The sequence below is a fragment of the Leptonychotes weddellii genome, chromosome 2 (genome assembly GCF_054177405.1).
Source record: "Leptonychotes weddellii isolate Sample4059 chromosome 2, ASM5417740v2, whole genome shotgun sequence".
Taxonomy (NCBI): domain Eukaryota; kingdom Metazoa; phylum Chordata; class Mammalia; order Carnivora; family Phocidae; genus Leptonychotes; species Leptonychotes weddellii.
The window spans coordinates 54,494,428-54,500,427 of NC_138370.1; the positions used below are offsets into that span (position 1 = coordinate 54,494,428).

The window sequence follows — 6,000 nt, forward strand, 5'->3', positions numbered from 1 at the left end:
GGTTTTTCTCAACCTCAACTCATTGATTCTGATTATAAGAATATTTCTTCCTGGTATATGGAAGACATCTTTCATGTGGAAATTTCATCTCCTGCTTTCAGAAAGAAAAGGGGAGGAAGAGTGCCCTTCTTGCACCTGCTGTTATGCAAATGCCTTCAACTCAAAGTTATCAATATGCCAAAGCAGTATATTTTGGTGTGGCATGTCCTTGACTCCTTCACTAACATAAATATTTGCTTTCCGTTGCAGTAAACTTAGCGATATTTATTAACTCCTGTGCTAGTCCAGGAATTAATATCTTCCTTGCAGTTTTCTATTCCTGGTGTAATATGTGATAATTATATATAATTATATATAATATAATAAACTTTGAGTTTTCAGAAGGTATACAGCCCACGACCTTAATCAATCCCAGATTTATGCATATCTCAGAGTTAATTTCCTTTTGGAAACAAAAGCAAAAATAAGCTATTTGGAAAGCAAAAATAAGCTATCAAAATAAAAATCTTTTACATAGCAAAGGAAGTCATCAACAAAATAAAAAGATAACCCACTGAATGGGAGAAGATATTTGCAAATGAGATATCTGATAAGGGGCTAATAATATCCAAAATATATAAACCAAAATGACAATCTGGTTAAAAAATGAGCAGAGGACCTGAATAGATATTTTTCCAAAGAAGACATACAGATTGTCAACAGACGCATGAAAAGATGCTCAACATCACTGATCCTCAGGGAAATGCAAATCAAAACTACAATGAGATATCACCTTACATCAGTTAGAATAGCTAAAATCAAAGTGACAAGAAATAACAAGTGTTGACAAGAATGTGGAAGAAAAGGAACTCTCCTTCACTGTTGGTGACAATATAAGTTTCTATAGCCACTGTGGAAAATGGTATGGAGGTTTCTCAAAAAGTTAAAAACAGAAATACCATATGGTCTAATAATTCCACTACTGGGTATTTACCCAAAGAAAACACTAACTCAAAAAAAGTATATGCATCCCTATGTTTATTGCAGCATTATTTACAATAACCAAGATACGGAAGCAACCTAAGTATCCATGAATAAGGAAGATGTGGTACACACACACACACACACACACACACACACACTAGAATATTATGCAGTCATAGAAAAAAATGAGTTCGTGCTATTTGAGACAACATGGATGAACCTAGCAGTTCCGAGAAGGTATTATATCAAGTGAATAAATCAGACTGAGAAAGATAAATACCATACGATTCCACTCATAAGTGGAGTCTAAAAAAATGAATAAACAAACAAAAAGCACAATCAGATCTATAAATAGAACAAACATGGTTGCCAGAGGGGATTGTGGTTGTGGGTGGGCAAAATGGGTAAAGGGGAGAGTGAGATACAGACTTCTGGTTATGGAATGAATAGGTCACAGGAATAAAAGACACATGATAAGGAATACGGTCAATAATACGGTAATGGTGATGCAACAGGACAGATGGCAGCTATAGTTGTAGTGAACACAGCATAATGTATAAACTTGGCAAATCACTAAGTTGTACTCCTGAAACTAATGGTAACGCTGTGTGTCAACTATACTCCAAAAAAAAGTCTAATTTCCTTTTAGCCTAAAAAAAGGCTAAAACTTTTTTTTCCCCTGCAAACAGCCATGATTTTCTTATGTTATTTTTAGTCATAATAACTAAATTACAGGAATTGTAGTGACTTAAGTTTTCCCCTCTCTTCTTCCAAACAGTGTTATTACTTGATTTCCCTATGCTTTCTCAATCAAAGTTAAACTATCATTTTATTCTTGAAAGGTGACAGTTTTGATGAAATAACAACTTGGATGTTAAGAAATATTCTTTAGCTTCTTATAGCAGACATTACTTAGAAATTAACATGTTGGAAATGCAAGAATTACATATTATAACATTAAACAAGTGTATTGTATTTGCCAGATGCTAAAAGTTATTTTGGGGACAACAGAGAGACTGCACTTATAGATTGATACGATAATGAGATTTTGTGTTAAAACCATAAAAACACAAATTATAAATGAAGGAAGTTTAAAAACTGAGACTAATATTGTAAAGTCTTTTTCTACCTTTTCTTGTCTTACTGCCTATTTTACCCCTTTGGCATTCAAAATAGAAAAGGAAACATTCTCTTTGATATCAATAATATGATTTTAATGAACAAAGGGTGGTGGCCTTAACAATTAGCCCAATTATTAGATCATTAGTCTAAATATCTATTAGTCAGGTATTCTAAAATTAAATTTGTTTTTGCTTATGTGCATAAAATGTAACTGACGCAGTTACTTAGGCATGCAGTTGGGGAGCTTTTTAACTTGATGGGTATAATAGAAGGTGGCTGTTAAATATATTATAGGTGGTTTGCTGAATTTTTCTGTATAAACATAAACATGTTTGGACAAATTTTAAAATTATTCCAGGCTAAAATTATCATAGTTATGGCCCATCGTATTGAAATTTAATATCTTAACGATCCTTTTACCTATGCACTTAAGTATACCTCAGAAGTTTCTTCTGATAGCTCTTGGCCCTGCCTGTATGTACATCTTTGACTAATTTCCTTGTGACTGTTTGCCAACTTTTTATTCAAGCACACCTTTTGATAGGTTTCTCAATAGATGTAAGAAGATGCCTACATTTCCCTGACCTCATCTGATGCCACACTTTAGCCAAAGGAAATAGCTTCATGGAAGCGTAGGACTGGGAATATATAATTCTCAACTCTTTATCAACAACCCTGTTGAGAGGCACAGTATTAATAAAGTATTATCTGGTCGTCTATTTTCCTCCAGCTATTCTAAAGTTAATTCTTTTTTTTTTACGATTTTATTTATTTATTTGTCAGAGAGAGAGCACACAAACGGGGTGGGGGGAAGCGGCAGGGCAGAGGAAGAAGCAGGTTCCTCGCTAAGCAAGAAGCCTGATGCCTGACTGGATCCCAGGACCCTGGGATCGTGACTTGAGCCTAAGGCAGACGCTTAACCAACTGAGCCATTCCGGCATCCCAAGTTAATTCTTGAATTAAGCCAGATAGCAAAGAGTATTTTAGGTCCCCTAATTTTATTCTTCTGTAGGATTGCTTTTCATTGACACAAACTAAATAAATCCAGGCCTTCTTGCTCCCAAGTCCTGTGTCAACCAAAATGTTATTCAAAAGAAATGATATCCCAATTCTGTAATCACTGGTGAAGTCTTTCGTAAAAGTTTTCTTGGAGTGCTCTATGGATTGGAGGTAGAAGTGGAGATGAATATTGGAACCAGGGCAAAAATCACACCATAAGAATTCCTAAAGATCCTTTCCTTATCTCCATGCCCTAAGTCCTCATTCATTAAAACAGCTGTTCATCTTTGTCCCATCCACAAATTCTTAAAGCCGTTCTCAGCTCTTTATCATTCTGCCTTTACTCCATCTTCTTCAAAGATTTTTTTTTATTTCCTTTTTCAAACTTTTCCTTTGTAGAGAAATCTATCCCACCTCTCTTACTGCTTTAAGTATCACTATCTGTCAATCCAAATAGCATGATAAAGACATGGCAGACAAGCAGTGAAGATTTAAAAAGAGAGGGGTAAGGGAAGGAGCTAAGAATATTTCATAATGAACACAGTAAGGGATTTCAAAGACATGTTCATTATTATTTTCTGATGGCATAATACCAAAGTTAAAATTTTCCTGTCACACTGAATCTTACTTTAACATTGTACCACTGGAAAATAATCATGAACACGTGTTTGACTCATGACTATACTCGTTATAAAAATTGTGTTGACCCTAAATGTTCAACACTATTTCCCTTAAATGATCACCCAGAGATGAAAGTTCTTTTTGGTCTCAGCACCAGCAGTTCTGTTTGTAATGATTCAGTTTGTTTATATCTTATGGAGAGTACAAATCCTATGATTCTTCGTATCAAGGATTAAAAACTTTAGAACCACATTTGAGTTATTGCTCCAGCAAGTGAATGGAAAGGTATGTATCTCATCTTACTTGATCTCATTTCTTTCTTGTCCCATGGTCTTACATTTTTAAAATTTTTAAGTTGTGGTTAAAATACACATAACATAAAATGTGCCATCTTAACCAATTTTAAGTGTGTAAGTTCCGGGGCAAAAAATCTATTCTCATCATTGTGCAGTCAACCTCCAGAACTCTTTTTATCTTACAAAACTGAAACTCTATACCTATTAAACAACTCCCCATTGCAGCCCCCCCGCCCCTGAAAACTTTTCTACTTTTTGTTTGTATGAATTTGACTACTTTAGGTATTTTATGTAAGTGGGATCATACAGTATTTGTCTTTTTGTGACTGGCTCATTTCACTAACATAATGTCCTCTGGGTTCATTCATGTTGTAGACTGTGTCAAAATTTCCTTCCTTTTTATTTATTTATTTATTTATTTTTAAAGATTTATTTATTTATTTGAGAGAGTGAGAATGAGAGAGAGCACATGAGAGGGGGGAGGGTCAGAGGGAGAAGCAGGCTCCCTGCTGAGCAGGGAGCCCGATGTGGGACTCGATCCCGGGACTCCAGGATCATGACCTCAGCCGAAGGCAGTCGCTCAACCAACTGAGCCACCCAGGCGCCCATTTCCTTCCTTTTTAAAGCTGAATAATTATTCATTGTCTGTATATACCACATTCTGTTTATCTATTCATCCAACAATGGACATAGGTGTTGTTAACCACCTTTTGACAGTTGCAAATAATGATGCTATTAATATAGGCCTCAAGTATATTTTTGAGACCCTGCTTTCAGTTATTCTGTGTATATACCTAGAAGTGGAACTGCTGGATCATATGATAATTCTATTTTTAACTCATCTAGGAACTACCATACTATTTTCCATAGTGGCTATCTATTTTACATTCTCACCACCAACAGCGCACAAGGGTTCTGATACTACTTCACATCCTTGCTAACACTTGTTATTTTCTGGGTTTTTTTGATGGTAGTCAACCCAGTGGGTATGATTATCTCATTGTGATTTTGATTTACATTTCCCCCATGATTAGTGTTGTTGAGCTTGTGGGCTTGTCAGTCATTTGTGTATCTTCTTTGGAGAAATGTCTACACAAGATTTTTGCCCATTTTTTAAATAGGTTGTTTGTTCTTTTGATGTTGTTAAGTTGTAGAAGTTCTTTATATATTCTAGATATTAACCTCTTAAGTGAAATATGATTTGCAAATATTGTGTCCCATTCTGGAGGTTGCCTTTTCACTCTCTTGATTGTACCCTTGGATGCCCAGAAGTTTTAAATTTTGATGTAGTCAAACTTACCTATGTTTACTTTTGTTTTCTGTATTCTTCATATCATATCCAAAAAATCATTACCAAAACCAATGTCATGAACTTTTCCTTTTATGTCTTTTTTTCTAAAAGTTTCTCACACTTATTTCATCATATTTTGTCTTGTACTGTATATATCTGTGTATTGTTAGCATTTATATATGTTGTATCAGTTATCTTAAATTCATTCTTAAGCAAGATCAGGAGATACATAGACAGGTTTTTAATTATTATTATTATTATTATTATTATTATTATTATCCAACACTTTCTTGACACAATTCCTTAAACCCTCTCCAAACCAATAAGCAGCCTTGCTGCATATTTAAGTCTTGCAATTGATTTTACATTATGTATTTGAATCTTGAAGTGTATCTATTTATTCTGTTTACCATAAGCCTAAAATGCTTCATACTTCAGAAGTTCCAGTTTAGAATAATCACTAAACAAAACAGCTAACTTAAAAATTTGATTTTCTAAAAAACTGTGGAATCGTGGCTAGAGAACGTAAAGTTTTAGAAACCAAAGGTTTCTAAAGGGTTGTATGGTAGCTCTATTTTCAACTTTTTGAGGAACCTCCATACTGTTTTCCAGAGTGGCTGCACCAGCTTGCATTCCCACCAACAGTGTGGGAGGGTTCCCCTTTCTCCGCATCCCCACCAACATCTGTCATTTCCTGACTTGTTAATT

The 6,000-nt window shown here is 34.8% G+C and overlaps 1 protein-coding gene across 2 annotated transcripts in view; it reads left to right on the plus strand.

Moving 5' to 3' along the window:
• MARCHF1 (membrane associated ring-CH-type finger 1) overlaps positions 1-6,000 on the plus strand; it is a 281,890-nt gene that overhangs the window by 176,140 nt on the left and 99,750 nt on the right. The gene's annotated exons all lie outside the window — the stretch shown is intronic.